The sequence below is a fragment of the Moschus berezovskii genome, chromosome 11 (genome assembly GCF_049115385.1).
Source record: "Moschus berezovskii isolate FMDL1 chromosome 11, NW_MosBer_1.0, whole genome shotgun sequence".
In the NCBI taxonomy this organism is placed as follows: domain Eukaryota; kingdom Metazoa; phylum Chordata; class Mammalia; order Artiodactyla; family Moschidae; genus Moschus; species Moschus berezovskii.
This window is the reverse complement of record NC_142470.1, coordinates 14,704,405-14,722,144: the sequence shown is the minus strand read 5'-3', so window position 1 is coordinate 14,722,144 and position 17,740 is coordinate 14,704,405.

Here is a 17,740-nt window from a genome sequence, read left to right as displayed (position 1 = left end):
CTGGAGATTTGAAATTGCTTTAAAATACTTCTACTGTGATAGGGAAATTACCAAACATTATGGTATTGAAAGAAGCAAAGAGATGTTTCTATTTCCTCCTCAGTAGAAGGAAAGACTGGAGAACAATCATTGTGGAGGGAGAAGCTTCTCAACCAGCATTTGAAGATCCCAACAGCTCAGTTCAGTCACTCAGTCGTGTCCGAGTCTGTGACCCCGTGGACTGCAGCACGCCAGGCCTCCTTGTCCATCACCAACTCCCAGAGCTTACCCAAACTCATGTCCATCGAGTCAGTGATGCCATCCAACCATCTCATCCTCTGTCTTCTCCTTCTCCTCCTGCCTTCAGTCTTTCCCAGCATCAGGATCGTTAGACCCAGTATATTCCATGGACAGACAGCTGGAATGGGGAGTCAGTGGCTGGTCTGATGCGGGTTTATTTACCAGGTATGAGTGCGTAGACTTTGTGATGCGTGTTTGGACGGTGCTGACAGAGAACACTGAATGTCACACGGGCTTCCAGCACCGAGGATGGAAGGGAAGGATGCTCGGGGGCATTTCACAGCACCCAGATCAGCACAGAGACTGCTGACAGGCACCCGTATTCCGTGCTTGCAGTGCTGACTGATTTGTGAGGCGTGTTATTGAGTGTAAGGCGGAAACCTGTTTTCTGATACTTTACAACTTCCAAAAAGCCTGTCTCTTCCTACTCGTTCTATTCACAAGGAGAAATGTGACTTTTACTTATAGAACTGATTTTTGCCCTGCCGTGGATTCTTCTTCAAAAATCAATATAGACAAACCCTAAATATGAATAAATAAGAAACATGCCTTGACTTGAACCACTATTACACAGTCTTGTGGATAGTAACTCTGTGTGCTCTCAACAGGAGATCAGCTGTTGAATATTTGAATATTGAATATCGAACAGCTTTGACTATTTCTCATCTTAGCTCTCGGGAAAGAGCTGCCAGGGCTACAGAAAATATGTGGGATCAAGACAAAGGGCCCAAACAATCTCACTTGTCAATTCAGTGTTCCTGTGGACCTTCCAGCCTCTCTCCTCTTCAAGTTTCTGACTTTCTTCCCACTAAAACTACTCATGGAAAAGATAATTTTTCTTCCAAAATATTGCTATTAATTACTGGCAGCTAAGTTCTGAATTCACCTAAAAGCATCTTTCCAGAATGTGGTTGGTACTGGCAGCCAATAACCCTTTCCCAGAAATGAAAATTTTAAATGCTGCTTTTTGCTTCTGAAAATTATATGTATGACCCCGTCTACATTACACAGGTCTAAACCCTAGGTTGTTTGGTCCCTTACAAAAACATTGTAGATGGACCGCACACTACTAACTTTTGTAATTAAAAAAAATCCGGTCCCTAACTATGATTTTTAACACTAGCACAAATTCAACAAAAGTGTTTGGATGGCGCCCACCCTATGAAAAGACAACTCGGTTCATCTGTGTATGTTCTATTATCAAACATCAATTCAACACCTCTGCTTCATTAATACAAAGCATTTCACAGAATATAAGCCCGCAGCTGTGATAAAGGTAAAGCCTCTCTTTTATTCAACAGTGAGCATTTCTCTTTCTGCTTGAGTCCAAAAGAATCTCCTATGTATAGAGGAATCCAAGCTTTATTTTTCTGAAGCTGTATAATTCACTAAAACTTTTAGTTCACCATAGCCCACTTAGCATTGATGACTTACACTTAGCCTTTGAAACTCCACTGCTGCTCAGTATTAACCTTGCCTCTTAGGGAAGGAATAAAACACTCAGCTGTAGTGACAAAGTGGTATCAAAATAATAAAAGGGAAAAACTGGTAAAGATACTGGGCAGGCAATGAATTTCAAAAATCAATTAAAGAATCGATGTCGCTTTCATTTGGTCACAAAAACCCTGAGTCAGAGACAGTGAGGGATCAAAAACTCCCCGGCTTTATTGGCATTTCTGGCAAAGGGAATTAAATGAAACTCCTCTGCTGATTGCCTGATAAAGCAGACAAGAGTAAATTACTGTTTTGGATTCAGTGTGCATTTTATTTCAGCAAGATGCTTAAACGGTGTTTTCATCAGTAGCTGCAGGCAATGGGAAATGCCTCACATTCTGAGCCCAGTACATGTTAAGTGTATTAAATCACTTATATGTGATTTATGTCAATTGAGAGAAACTGCTACTTGATTTTTTTAAGGTTTTGTTGTCTTATCACTCATTTTACAGTTAGAAACGTATCAAGTCACTTTTCTGATCTGATCTCATCTGCGATGAGGTGCAACAATATGCAGCCCACGTGAAGCAGAGCTACACACGACATTTCTTTCAAAACTCCTCATCCTAGGAGGTTTTGATCCACAACATTATTTACTGTGGAGTCATAATAACAGAAAAACCAAAATGCAAAACAGAGCATGACTCTTTTCAAACAAATAAGCACGTAACATTCATCAATGATAGATAGTTTCTGTTCTCTACTGCACCAAAATTACCCACAGTGTTCTATTTTTATTCCAATTTTCTTGTTATTATGACTCCACCCAGAGTCATAATGGTTTTAAGTTTTCAGTTTTTCAACCGCAGGTAAACACTGAAGACTAAAAGCTATGAGAGCAGCCGATCTTTCTCATCTCAGATTTTAGTTCTAGAAGGCCCAGGCTTGTTCAGTTAAGAATTTCTTTAACAACTCATGCTCCTTGGCAGAGAAGAAGACTGAGCAGAAGTCACGGCTAGACAGAAGGAACTGCCACCTCGCAGGAAAAATAGAAGCCAGCACTCAAGAGAGAGCTGCTGAAAACCTTGAAAGCATACACAATAACTTGGGGGTAATTACAAAAAATTAAGAAAATGACAAGGTTAAAATAGGATGCATAATTGCCAAAACAAAAGGGCATTCAGAAATGACCAGGAAGGGTAATTGATGAGTTTCTTGGAAGAGGAAACTCATGAATTGATTAGAGATACGGCTTTAGGGAAAGAATGGAAGATCAGGCCAGAAGTTACACTTCTTCAGGGAAGGGATGGCGGTCCGCCCTCCACCAAAAGGAAGGGAGGACACGAGGAGGGAAGCCACCACCAGCGTCCTCCACGAGGCTGACACTGCACACTCACTAATGACACGGCCAGGCCATCTGAAGATGCCCCTTTTCCTCACCTGGGCACTGCTTCTAGTTCAACACTATTAACAGAACATTCTTGGACAAGAAGATTAAACACCGAAGTCCACTGCATGTGCAGAAGAGCCTTGCCCTTGAGGGTCTTACATTAATTCCAGCCTAGGGTAATAACCTACAGACAAAATGACCCTCAGTGCTCCATTGTCAAATCAGACACTAGACAGCAGATTCTCAATTTAGGTTTGTGTTCTAAATGTTTCAATTTATAAACATGAAGATTTTAACAGAACAAGCAACACCCAAGTGTACATTATTTTTAAGTTTACATTATCACCCAAGGAATAAATTTAAACAGACATGAGCTCTACTTATGTGTTGCTGGGTACTGTTTCTCTCTTGCTTTTCCAACGGGCTAAATTATAAATGCTTTAGAGTCGGACAGAATCTGATATTTTTCCATCACATCGACAGCACTTGTTCCAGAGGTTTTGAGGTCTGGTCTGACCTTGCCTTTAACATGCATTTGAAGTGACTTTAACTTGATCTAACCATACCTAGTGAAAGTGAAAGTTGCTCAGTTGTATCCAACTCCTTGTGACTCCATGGACTATACAGTCCATGGAATTCTCTAGGTCAGAATACTGGAGTGGGTAGCCGTTCCCCTTTCCAGGGGATCTTCCCAACCCAGGGATCCAACGGGGGTCTCCTGCATTGCAGGTGGATTCTTTACCAGCTGGAGCTACTAGGGAAGCCTGCATACATAACGTCATAAAACATACAAAATGCACCTCTACAAGGTGATAGAATATCTCATAAATCAATGAATATATATGTTAAAAATCTTATCTCAGTTCAGTTCAGTTGCTCATTCGTGACCGACTCTTTGCGACCCCATGAATCACAGCATGCCAGGCCTCCCTGTCCATCACCAACTCCCAGAGTTCACTCAAACTCGTGTCCATCGAGTCGGTGATGCCATCCAGCCATCTCATTCTCTGTCATCCCCTTCTCCTCCCGCCCCCAATGCTCCCCAGCATCAGAGTCTTTTCCAGTGAGTCAGCTCTTCGCATGAGGTGGCCAAAGTATTGGAGTTTCAGCTTTAGCATCAGTCCTTCCAATGAACACCCAGGATCTTATCTAGGAAGTGTTTAATGACAGATAGCACACTTATTATCAAAGTATACTTGATTTTTGAAGCCTTTGGAAAACTCTTCACAATTATCATTTTATCTTCTTACACACTTTACAGCTAGAACCTGGCACTGTCGCAGCCAGTCTGGATGCCTGTCGGTCAAGAGTGGTCATGTGTTCTGATCATGTCCTATGAAGCAGAAGTAAAACCAGCCCACCACCTGCACGCCAGGGCATCCGATTGTCCTTTGTTGGTGTTTGGTTTCAGTTATTATCAGCCAACACAGGACGGAAACAGAGTAATTTCACTTAAAGTTTTACACTTTAGTTTCCATTTTTTAATGTGTTACTGGATAAACTATTCTATCCATTTGTAGGTGACCCTTGGAGTGGGGCTCAGGGGGCCAATCCTGATGCAGATAAAAATCCGAGCATAGCTAGTAGTTGGCCCTCCACATATAGGGTCCCTCCCCATCCGAGGGTCCACACCCGCAGCTGCAAACAACCATGGGGCTCGTGCAGTGGGGCAATATTTACTGTTGAACAGACCTGCATATAAATAGAGTCCCACAGTTCAAGGGTCAACTGAACTTCCCTAAGACTCTCAATATTTCATTGTAATCACAAAAATATATCCAATGAGAAATGAATAGAATATTTATTCCAGTAAAAAGAGAAGTAAAACTGCTGGCATGAAATTAACTGATCAAAACAGATGATACCCAAGAAGTGAAACTAAAGTTGCTCTGAAAGAATTCCATACAACCACCTGATTGATATGTCATTTTCGTGGGGACAGGGTATACTTTTTATGTGAATGGTAGCTTTGTTCAAAATGTTTACGTTTATTTCAAACAAATAAAACCACCATTCTGAAGTATATTGAGAAAAAAAGTAAATGCTGATAATATCCTCAATACTGATTCACAGTACTTGTTAAAATAGACTTTTCTATTATTAGCAGAGTCATTGTTCCTTTAATATGCTACATAAAAAATAAATGGAAAATAGTCTTAAGAATATACACAAAAGTTAAAAGAGATTCTAAACAGGAATTCAATGTTTTCACTTTTTTCTTATTTGTATCTGCTAATAATTCTACAAGAACACTGAACTCTTTATAGTTTGGTAAAGTAGTCTTAATTTTAAAACATGAGATAGCATAGAAGATGATTCAATTTAAAAATACAATTAATGCTAACTATGAGTAAGGCATTGTATGTGCCTGATGCCGACAAAAATGAAAATACAAAGTCAAATTCCCGCTTCCACGGACTTGAAACCTGTGCTGGAAACCACAATGAAACAGGAGAATAACAGTAATAACTGCTATAATTCACTCTCAACCCACTGTGTAAGGTTTTTTAAGAATAATTCTAATCTCCATACTGACTTCACAGGTTAGAAATTCCCAGCTTTACAGACGAAGAAGCTGGGGCTCAGGGAAGTGAAATTTTGTTCACGACACAGTTTATATGTGTTCAAGGTCTGCATTCTTCATCCACTGTGTTTGGTTAAACATTCTGATTAAAAGAGCAAGTAATACCTACATCAAACAAATGGTAAATTTCCCAGAGAATCGCCGGACACTGAAAGCTAAGTGGACATGACTTCAGTTTTCAGGGACATCAGGGCAAACACACACTGATCTTTTCAGCACAGGCTGGTCGCTAAGGACATTCCAAAGGACAGAATGCCAGGTAAAACTGATCGTACTGCTTTTAACGAGAGAGCTGAGAGGGAAAATCCAGTGCCCACTTTCCAACTGGAAAACATGTGCTTTCATTATTTAGCTTCAATATAAATCACATAAACATCATTTTAAACATAAATATATTTTTCAAGAACTTTCAAATCCACTGTCTCAATTAATTCTTTCAAGGAAAGTAAACTTGTAAATGTACAATAATCATTGATTGAATGAATGAGGTTCAGAGAGGTAAAATTACTTAACAAAGGACACTTGCAAATTAATAGAAGCACTAAAATGGAGTCTGGTACTCTCCAACTCGGCTGCATGTAGAAATATATTCACACATGGAACCGTAGCTCACGTGTGCCTTCTCCCCCGAGGCTGTCAGGATTCTCCTACAATTCGCTATTTCTCCTCATACAAATGCAAAGCGTATCATCAAGCATATATTATCCACATATTCACTAATCCCAGAGGTTAATTTAGTGATAAACTACAGAACAACAGACTTGCAGCAGAGGAAACTGAGACTCTGAAATGTCAAGGGGTCTTCCTAAGGTCACACGGGGTGAATGATGGATGAGCTGATCTGACGTCAAAGTTCAGCTGGCTTCCAGGTGCTGCTTTTGGTTAGGTACCTTCCCAAACAAAGTATTACTATTTATGGCTCAGGTATTTTTTATGGCATGATGAGGAGTCTAAGAGTGAATTTAGGAATAAGTAAATAAATTATGCACTCAGACAAAAATCATTATGATCACGTAATCATTTAACAAATAACGAGGAGACCTTGATGCTATCTAGGACACAGCTACTGGAGAGTAACACCATGGAGCTGGACGCACCATCGCCTGCCACGTGGGGCCAGCTGTTCGGCCAGAGCCCTGCCTTCCCAGGGGCTGTGAGTCGGGAACCCATCCTCCCCTGATGCCCTCAGCCTGTGGACACGTTCATCCTGAGGCTGACAGCACAGAGCATTTCTGGCTCCCTGGACAACCCAGATGAGTGTCTCCGGGTGCCTGAAGGCAGATATCTCCGGGTAGGGGGGAGGAGTCTCCTGATACATGACCCTAAAGGAGTTTTCCCACCCCTGTTTTACAGCGGATCCATCCACCTGCTTGAAATGTCTTAACATTTCCTTTCCTCTGACTTGGTTTTCTGCCTTAGGGAACAGAGCTATGGTGTATGATGGAGATGTAGCTGTTATATTTCTAACAAGCACCTGACAAGGTTTGGGAATCCTTTGATTGTCTTGTTAGGTCTGTCTTCAGTATAAGAAACACAAAACTACAGAATCTGTTGATACAAACCTTCCTTTCATTATCTTCATAAAGTTTTCATCTTCTTTTTCCTATTACTAAAAAAATAAATATAGCAATCAACTATCTGCAAAAAGGATATTGTCAAATACATCCTTTATCTCCCAAACTCCTCTCACCTTCCTGGTTGGGTCAAATTCTTTCCTGTTATAAATATCACTCAGGAGCTGGGTCTAACATCCTGGCTACCACTGCTGGGGTCATCTTTCCCTTCCATTTGGTCAAGCACTACCCCTTCCCCACTCTAAACTCTTCATTTTTGTGTGTATCTTGTTACATATTTTTATACAAAATATAGAATATTATATGCTCAGTTGCACCTCGATTTTTTCCCTTAATATAATATTCTGGAGCCCCCAACCTCAGTAAACGTGTGTCTATCTTATTGTTTTTACAGCTGCAGTGTTTTCCATTGTATGGATGAAGCATAAATTAATCAACCAACCCCAAAGGATGAATATCTCATTTGTTTCTATTTCTTGTTATTTATGAGTATATTTGTGGGATACTCCTGGCTATGGAAATAATGGTTTAAAAACATGTGCTGATTTAATTTTCATAGGAAGAGCAAAATTCCCTTCCCAAAAGGCTGCACCATTTACCTTTGACCCTGTTAAGAAGCAGTTCATCCTCCCTGCATCCTCCGAGCGCTAGACACTGTCAACCTGATTTTTAAAATAAGCTCACCATTTCTTGTTTGTATTTCTTTAAATAAGAATAACGTGGACATATTTTCTTACATCTTTTTCTTTTATGGAATTATATTAATGATTTAACGAACTCTGTAAATTAAGAAAATTTTCCTTGTAGATAGTTTCTTCCATATTTTGGCTGACTTTTGACTTTATGGTATTTTCCAGAGGGAATTTAATTTTCATGTAGAGAAAGGTCAAGGCTTCGATGACTTCTTAAGACATAGTCTCTGGAGACTCACTGAATATCCGGCTTCATTTTTAGTTCTCTCTGTTGGGAATCACTTCTCAGCCCCAGCTCTGCCACAGCCCTGCCTCTAGGCCAGCTACACGATAGGCATCTACTGTGCTCCAGGTTCTTGACCAGATTCAAGACCAGTTAATCCTGCATGCAGGGTGATGTGAGAGGTGTTAAGAATATAATAAAACAAACTCTTTCTTCACGAAACTTACTCTGTCAGAGGACACAAGAGAAGTGCACAAATAACTCTAAGAAGTGCCAGTGTGTGATTCAGATGGTGTAAGAAATACAAACAAAACACGACTGAGTGTCACCTCTTGGTGAAGGATCCAGAAAGCTTAATGAGGATGTTGGTTTTAGTAAGGAGCCTTGGAGGGCGGAAGAAACTTGAAATGGCAGTGATGAGGTTGTTGTTCAGTTCATTGTGTTGTTCAGACACAATTTGTCCAGCTCTTTGTGACCCCATGGACTACAGCACGCCAGGTTTCCCTGTCCTTCACCAACTCCCAGAGCTTGCTCAAACTCATGTCCATCGAGTCGGTGATGCCATCCAGCCATCTCATTCTCTGTCATCCCCGTCTCCTCCCACCCCCAATCCCTCCCAGCATCAGGGTCTTTTCCAGTGAGTCAACTCATTGCATGAGGTGGCCAAAGTATTGGAGTTTCAGCTTTAGCATCAGTCCTTCCAATGAACACCCAGGATTGATCTCCTTTAGAATGGACTGCTTGGATCTCCTTACAGTCCAAGGGACTCTCAAGAGTCTTCTCCAACATCACAGTTCAAAAGCATCAATTCTTCGGTGATCAGCTTTCTTCACAGTCCAACTCTCACATCCATACATGACCAGGGGAAAAACCATAGCCTTGACTAGAAGGACCTTGGTTGGCAAAGTAATGTCTCTGCTTTTTAATATGCTATCTAGGTTGGACATAACTTTCCTTCTAAGGAGTAAGCGTCTTTTAATTTCATGGCTACAATCAGCATCTGCAGTGATTTTGGAGCCAAAAAAAATAAAGTCTGACACTGTTTCCACTGTTTCCCCATCTATTTCCCGTGAAGTGATTGGACCAGATGCCATGATCTTCGTTTTCTGAACGTTGAGCTTCAAGCCAACCTTTTCACTCTCCTCTTTCACTTTCATCAAAAGCCCTTTGAGTTCCTCTTCACTTTCTGCCATAAGGGTTGTGTCATCTGCATATCTGAGGTTATTGATATTTCTCCCAGCAATCTTGATTCCAGCTTGTGCTTCTTCCAGCCCAGCGTTCCTCATGATGTACTCTGCATAGAAGTTAAATAAGCAGGGTGACAATATACAACCTTGACGTACTCCTTTTCCTATGTGGAACCAGTATGTTGTTCCATGTCCAGTTCTAACTGTTGCTTCCTGACCTGCATACAGGTTTCTCAAGAGGCAGGTCAGGTGGTCTGGTATTCCCATCTCTTTCAGAATGTTCTACAGTTTATTGTGATCCACACAGTCAAAGGCTTTGGCATAGTCAATGAAGCAGAAATAGATGTTCCCATGCAAACCTGACTGCAGACCACTCTGAACTCTTCCCAGTGTGCAGAATTCCTGCCAGGCTGGAGAGCTCTAAACATATGGTCTGTGACTTCATCTTCCGTCCCTTTGAAAGGGATTGAATCTTTTCTAAACTTTTAGACAAACGTTTTACAAACTCACAAATGTCTTACAAACTTAACAGGCAGCACTCATGAAGACGTGCCGCTTGGACATGAAGTACGTTACAATGGATGGGTGCAAACAAATCAGGCATGAGCAGGACTGGAGAGATTGCAAATCACCTCGATTCTGACAGTTCTCAAGCACCCAATTTAATTAAAAACATGTGTCAGGAACGCAGTTTGAAATCGATAAAGGGAGAAAATACACACATCATCTTTATAAATTCACAGAAGAGTTTTCCAAATTAGCTAACTAACATTGATAAGATTCCACCTTTTCAAGAAGGAAAATGTTTTTGAAGTGTCAGATGTGGGCAAAGTTGTCCTGACTGTAACTAACACATTTAAAGCATCCTGAGGATGCAGCTGTGCAGCACTACAAACGTGCTTCACACCCCTGAGCTTAATGGTATGACGAACTAAGCACACTAAAACAAACAGTCAAAACAGCAAGTCTCAGGCTATATACAAATATGCTTTAGCCTAAAATTTTTCAACAAAATGAAACAGGAATCCTTATGATCCAATATCAGAAATATACTATGTATTTCTAAACACTATTCATCAGTTCAATTCAGTGCTCAGTCGTGTCCAACTCTTTGCAACCCCATGGACTGCAGCATACCAGGCTTCCCTGTCCATCACCAACTCCCGGAGTTTACACCAACTCCCGGAGTTTACTCAAACTCATGTCCATCGAGTCGGTGATGTCATCCAACCACCTCATCCTCTGTCATCCCCTTCTCCTCCCACCTTCAATATTTCCCAGCATCAGGGTCTTTTTTAAAGAGTCAGTTTTAGCAGAAGCGGGAGACGCCCGGCTCCGGCGGCGCAGGCGCAGACGCGGGAGACGCCCGGCTCCGGCGGCGCAGGCGCAGACGCGGGAGACGCCCGGCTCCCGCGGCGGCGCAGGCGCAGACGCGGGAGACGCCCGGCTCCGGCGGCGCAGGCGCAGACGCGGGAGACGCCCGGCTCCGGCGGCGCAGGCGCAGACGCGGGAGACGCCCGGCGCAGGCGCAGACGCGGGAGACGCCCGGCGCAGGCGCAGACGCGGGAGACACCCGGCTCCGGCGCAACAGACCACGTGCAGAATCGTGGCTGAGATGAGCTACCCGGTGCCCAGGGTTAGGGCGGTGGCCGAGAGGAGCTGTACCACGTCCAGGAGGCGGTGGCTACTTGGGCACCGGAGGGCCGAGAGGAGCTGATCCACATTCAAAGCAGGAGGGGCGGCCTTGAGGAGATACCCCTCGTCCAAGGTAAGGTACAGCGGCTGCACCTTGCTGGAGCAGCTGGGAAGAGATACTCCATGACCAAGTGGAATATAAGAATCCAGTGTTCTGGGGAGGAAGGAACAAGATGGCGGAGGGATAAGATGGCAAGACCACTTTCTCCTCCACAAATTCATCAAAAGAACATTTGAACGCGGAGTAAAGTCCACAAAACAACTTCTGAATACTGGCAGAGGACATCAGGCTCCCAGAAAAGCAGCCCATTGTCTTCTAAAGGAGAGAGAAGAAATCCAGCTCCACCCACCAGAACACCGACACATGCTTCCCTAACCAGGGAACCCGGACAAGTCACCCGTCCAACCCCACACACAGCGAAGAAACTACATAATAAAGAGAACTCCACAAACTGCAAGAAGAGGGAAAGGCCACCCCAAGCAAAGCAATATAAGCAAGATGAAGAGGCAGAGAAATACCCAACAAGTAAAGGAACAAGATAAATGCCCAACACAAACAAAAGAAGAAGATATAGGGAATCTACCTGATAAAGAATTTCAAATTTTGATGGTGAAAATGATTCAAAATCTTGAAAGCAAAATGGAGTTACAGATAAATAACCTGGAGAAAAGGATTGAGAAGATGGAAGAAAGATTTAATAAGGACTTAGAAGAAATAAAAAAGAGTCAATATACAATGAATAATGCAATAGATGAGATCAAAAACACTCCGGAGGGAACAAACAGTAGAATAACAGAGGCAGAAGACAGGATAAGCGAACTAGAAGATAGAATTGTAGAAATAAATGAAACAGAGTCGGAAAAAGAAAAAAGAATTAAAAGAAATGAGGACAATATTAGAGACCTCTGGGACAATGTTAAACGCTTCAACATTCGAATCATAGGAGTCCCAGAAGAAGAAGACAAAAACAAAGACCATGAGAGAATATTTGAGGAGATAATAGTTGAAAACTTCCCTAAAATGGAGAAAGAAATAATCACCCAAGTCCAAGAAACCCAGAGAGTCCCCAACAGGATAAACCCAAGGCGAAATACTCCAAGACACATATTAATCAAATTAACAAAGATCAAACACAAAGAACAAATATTAAAAGCAGCAAGGGAAAAGCAGCAAATAACACATAAGGGGATTCCCATAAGGATAACAGCTGATCTTTCAACAGAAACTCTTCAGGCCAGAAGGGAGTGGCAAGACATACTTAACGTGATGAAAGAAAATACCCTACAGCCCAGATTACTATACCCAGCAAGGATCTCATTCAAATATGAAGGAGAAATCAAAAGCTTTACAGACAAGTAAAAGCTGAGGGAATTCAGCATCAACAAACCAGCTCTCCAACAAATGCTAAAGGATCTTCTATAGACAGGAAACACAGAAAAAGTGTATAAACTTGAACCCAAAGCAATAAAGAAAATGGCTACGGGATCGTACTTATCGATAATTACCTTAAACGTAAATGGGTTGAAATTTTCAAAAAGGCTAGGAAACAATTCTCATAGCCATCAATAGTTCAGTGTTGAGTTCATGAATAGTTTTTAAAGTTTGGGACAAACTGTAGTATTTGCTATTTGAAGTACTATTTGTAGTTGGCATATTACGATGTAACATTGGTCTTCATTTCCAACTTAAAACGCCTAAAAATGCCTAACAGGTTTTTAGATTTGTGAATTTTAATTGAAATGTATTTTACGATGTTACTAAACCTGCAGAAATATTGAAATATTTCAGAGAACTTATTCACTGTACATTTAATTTATTTTATTTATTAAAGTTATGAACTGTAGGAAGTTTTACTTGTTGGGTCAAATGCTTGTTGCTTCAAATGCTTGTTGCATTTGAAGTGCTAGTTACAAGAAAATCAAATACCTTCACTGTATAAATGCTATTAAGTTTTTAAAGGACTCTGGAATATAAGTAAGTTTGTTTAAAGAAATTTAGTCTGTTCAACTTAAAAAAAATAAATAAATAAAATTGGATTATTTGATTTAAAAAAAAATAAAAAATAAACAGCACAGTCTTTTATATATTGTTAAAAGTTTAAAAAAAAAAATTCATTACAGCAAGGTTAGTTAGACACATGATGGATGCAGCTTTAATCCTGCCATATATTATTACAGTTAAAATGTAAATGATGAAAAATATTTTGTGCTTATCAGCATTTATGTGGAAATGTGTTTTACAGTGATACATGGTGTTATATTTCTATTATTGTGATGAAAAAGAAAACAATACAAAAAGACGAAGTGGTTATTAAAACATGAAAAAAGAAAAAGAAATAAATGGTTTTGCAGCACTGAAGAGATTATAGAAAGTAAATAAGCTAGATCAGACCTGTTTTATGTAGTAATTTTATAGTTTATTTTAATTATTTCAGTTGTAAAATATTGTTATACTGTTAATTAGTTCTGATTGTTCATATTAAACTATTGTAATGCAAATAAATAAATAAGAAAAAAAAATAAAAAAATAAAATGAGATGAATTTAGATAAAAAAAAAAAAGAAAGAAAAATAAAGAGTCAGTTTTTTGCATCAGGTGGCCAAAATATTGGAACTTCAGGTTCATCATCACTCCTTCCAATGAATATTCAGGACTGATTTCCTTTAGGATTGACTGGTTTGATTTCCTTGCAGTCCATGGGACTCTCAAGAGTCTTCTTCAACACCACAGTTCAAAAGCATCAATTCCTCGGTGCTCAGCTTTCTTTATAGTCCGACTCACATCCATACATGACCACTGGAAAAACCATAGCGTTGACTAAACAGACCTTTGTTGGTAAAGTAATGTCTCTGCTTTTTACGCTGTCTAGGATGGTCATGCCTTTTCTTGTGTTTTGTTCATAGCAATATGCTATCAAACAGCTTAGCACAGTCATTACAATTTTATCCCAAGATCACACTCTTCAGTTTAAGCAACTGAGTCACAGGCAATGTGAAGCAATTCCATAGAATTCATGAAGCACCTACTGTGTACAAGGCACTGTCCTAGACACTGTAAAGGACACACATCAGCCCCTCGGGATTTCACAATCAGCTTGGGGAGGGTGATCAAGCCAGAAACCACATACCTAAGAAACCTATATATCCAAGGTCGAATAAACATCTCAAGATGGATCTTTCAAACGAACAGACAAATGCAATGCCAAGAGAAACCCCAGTCCACTGAGAGCAGACAGATCACGCAGCCTATTGGCCAGGAAGTGTAGAGTATGATTTCTTTTCATTAGTGTTACTAGCTACTGGAGTGCTTATACAATGCTTGCTCTCTTTCTGACCCCATAGAACACAGGCTAGGTTTTAGGGCTGACAACCTTCAACCTCAGAGGCATTTCACTCCACTGGGGCTTTTGTTTGTCTTGTGCTTGGGCCGAGACGAGTCGTGTGCGCCCGACAGGACTGAAACGCCCAGCAGCCTCACACACGAGTAAGCCAGCACCCAGCCCCACAGAGCACCCGTCCTGGACGCCCAGTGTGGGCAGTGTCCCTCCAAGGAGCGAGACGCAGCCAGCCCGCTCCCTGGGGAGGGGGAAACACTGACTACAGATTGTTTGAAACTGGGCTCAGAGCCCAGCACCCTGCTTCCTGACTGCCGGCGTGGTAGACTGGCTCACATCTCTCCGACTCACTGGATTTGAGTTTATAAAGGGGGGCTAATGCCACCTGGAAGAGCAACGTGTGGGTGAGCTGGGATGCGAGTGTCAGGGGCCAGCACTGTGCCCGGCCCCTGGGCAGAGCTCGGTGAAGATGCATCGGCCCCATCCAGCCCTTTTGCCCAACTTAAGTCATCCTGTTTGGGCAAGAGAAGGAGGCTCGGACACTCCCTATCACCTTCCTGCCCCAAAGTTCAGGTCCTTAGGCCAGATATGTACAAACGAGATGCTTGTGTTTGCCATTATTCCAGTGATATTGCTGGCATTGAGAAAGTCACTTTGATATATGCTAAGAAATTGTCTCCTGACTTAAGTCAGCTGCTAACACACAAGATGCCCCCAGAGGCCCGAGGAGATGTATCTACAGAACGAGTCGGTAAAGCAGAGATGAATTCCCACAGGGGGCAAACCTCCAGGTGATGGCGTCAACTCAGTGCAGACGAAACACTGATGCCGTGTTTCCATTAAGCCACAGCATTCCATTACTCCGCTACTGAATCCTGACAGCGCCCTTTCCTCCAGGGCCCCAGTGCAGGGGACCTTTGGCCCCTGGTCAACCAGTGCCCTGGGACCGACGCCCTACGGCCCCAGACACAGCCTTACACTTGTCACCCACCGTGAGCATCCTTGTAAACACCCCCCATCTGCATTTGAAAGGCTTCCCTAACCATCTGGACATTGCCTTCTGGTCAGAAATAGTTAAGACTGTAAGGAAGGAAAAAGGATCTCTTGAAAGATTCTTCCCTCTAGCCATCTGTTTCAGATCATAGACTTGCTCAGGTTACAAAACCTGAACCAGCTTCCTGAGGACCCACGTCCTTTCCCACAAACAACCCTTTCCAAGATGCGCAAGAACCAGGGGCCGACTCCAGCTCCAGCATCCCGCAGTCCCCCATCTGAGAGTCACTGCTCCCTCTTCCCACGTATGGAGCCTGGACACTGCAGGGCAAGTTCCAGAGGAGGAGACGATCATCTTCAAGGTGATCACGCTGCAAATTGGTGTGTATTCTGTCATTAGAACACACTCGGACTCAATATCCCACATCTGTTACACAACCTCCTGCCTGGGACTGAGAATTTAAAAACAAGAAACCACCTTGAAAAAAAAAAAAATCTAAGGAATTTTTAAATCAAATTCCCAAAATCTGTTTCTCAGCTCCTTGGACTGTACATTTAAAGTGAATTTTGTCTTGAATGCTCTCACCACACACACACACACACACACACACACACATCTCTGTTAATCAGCTGGAGTATGGTGACTATTTCACAATCGATAAGTATATCAAGTCGTGCACCTTAGACAGTTTTTAGTTATCAAATGTCTCTCGATTAAAAAAGTTAAAATAGAAGGGCATCAATTTTGTTTTCCCAGTACACATATTTCATACAGATCAGCCACATAATCTCCTCACTTACTACAGGGAGAAACATGCTGCGTGCATTGACGGCACATCTAAAGCATCTGGACGGGAAAGAGAGAAAACCCAAACCACACAGTGTGTCCTGAGCTAGCTCACACTGCCACCTACAGAGTCCATGCTGCACGCAACCTCAGCCAAGACTTGTCGTTTACACCACACTGACACCCCACAAAACCGACACCCGGGGTGCTCAGAACAACGGAGCCTCACCCACACCTGCTGCCAAGGCTCCCCTCTCCTTCCTCTCCTTCCTCCCCTTCTAAAAATGCATCTTGAAATTTGTTGGGGGAAATGCTTTTCAGTCTGTGACCGGAAATATAGCAAAGGGTAATTAGGATTAGTGTAGAATCATGAAAACTACGCCTGCAATTTCTGACACACAAGAGACCCGAGGTGAGTACAGCCTGCCTGGAATACACACACTCTGGTCCGACAATTCTATCCTGGGGTGATTTGGCTCTCCAACCCTTGTCCCATCCAAGGGGAGCTCCACCCAGCGTGTTATAAGGATGAAGAAGTGCCATAGACTCAAGCTGGGCAGTACAAAATGAAAGCAGGAATAACTCACCCTGTTGCTTTCAAAATCAGATGTGTGTCTGTTTGTCTCTGCAGTGTCTTTGACGATCTCAGCTGGTTTCTGGGGAGAAAATACACCACACGCTGGATTTAGTCACAGTCAACCTGTGTCCCAGTCCTTCCAAGCTGCAAAGAGCAGGTGAAACCCTGTGACCTCCTGACACTTGTATGGGCAGAGACGAAAGCCACCCTTTTTCCCACAGAGGTTTCTTCACACCCAGGATGGCATCTGCTCTGTGTTTTAACCTTTGGCTGCGCCACCAAATGCCCACCTCCATAATAAAATTGCCGGGGAAAATGTTAAGAGACACTGCAAAACCCTTTTAGGTAAAAAAGAGAGACTGGTCACTGCAGACCCTCTGCACTCGAAGAGCACTCTTCTCCGGGTCCAAGAGACTGCCTGGCCCTGCTCCCTACAAGGCGGTGGGCACACTGCTCTGTGTGGGCACCTTCCTGGTGGTCATGGCTTGTTGGCAAAAGGCAGCAAGCTGTAGCAGTTGGTGCCCTGGGGCCTCTCTCCGCCCTGGGAAAACTGTGTTCTGGGGTCAAAATCAAAAGCTCCTGGGGCAGACAAGGGCCTCCCAAAATCAGCCAGCTGGGAGACTAACTCCTGGTGCTCCCACAACCTCAGAGGCAGAAAGGGCACGTGGTCAAGTCCACACTGACCTCTAAGGCCTCTGCCTGGGTGACAGCGGGTCATGTAGCCACACCTGACTTAAAGTGAGGGGACAAGTGACCAGACTGATGCTAATGCTGAGCCCCGAGGGCCCAACAGCTGCTGCCAGCTGAGCCTGGAGGTGCAACCCTTTGCTTCTGCTCCTGTGCAGGAGCCCGGCCCCGAGGTCAGCTCCTCGGCCAGCTCATCTGTCCCCTCCTCTCCTCCGGGGGCCACGCGGGGCTTCACCTCCCTCCTCCGTGAAGTCAGGAGGACGGGAACGGTGAGCGAGGGTCCACGGCGCACCAAGCCCTGGAC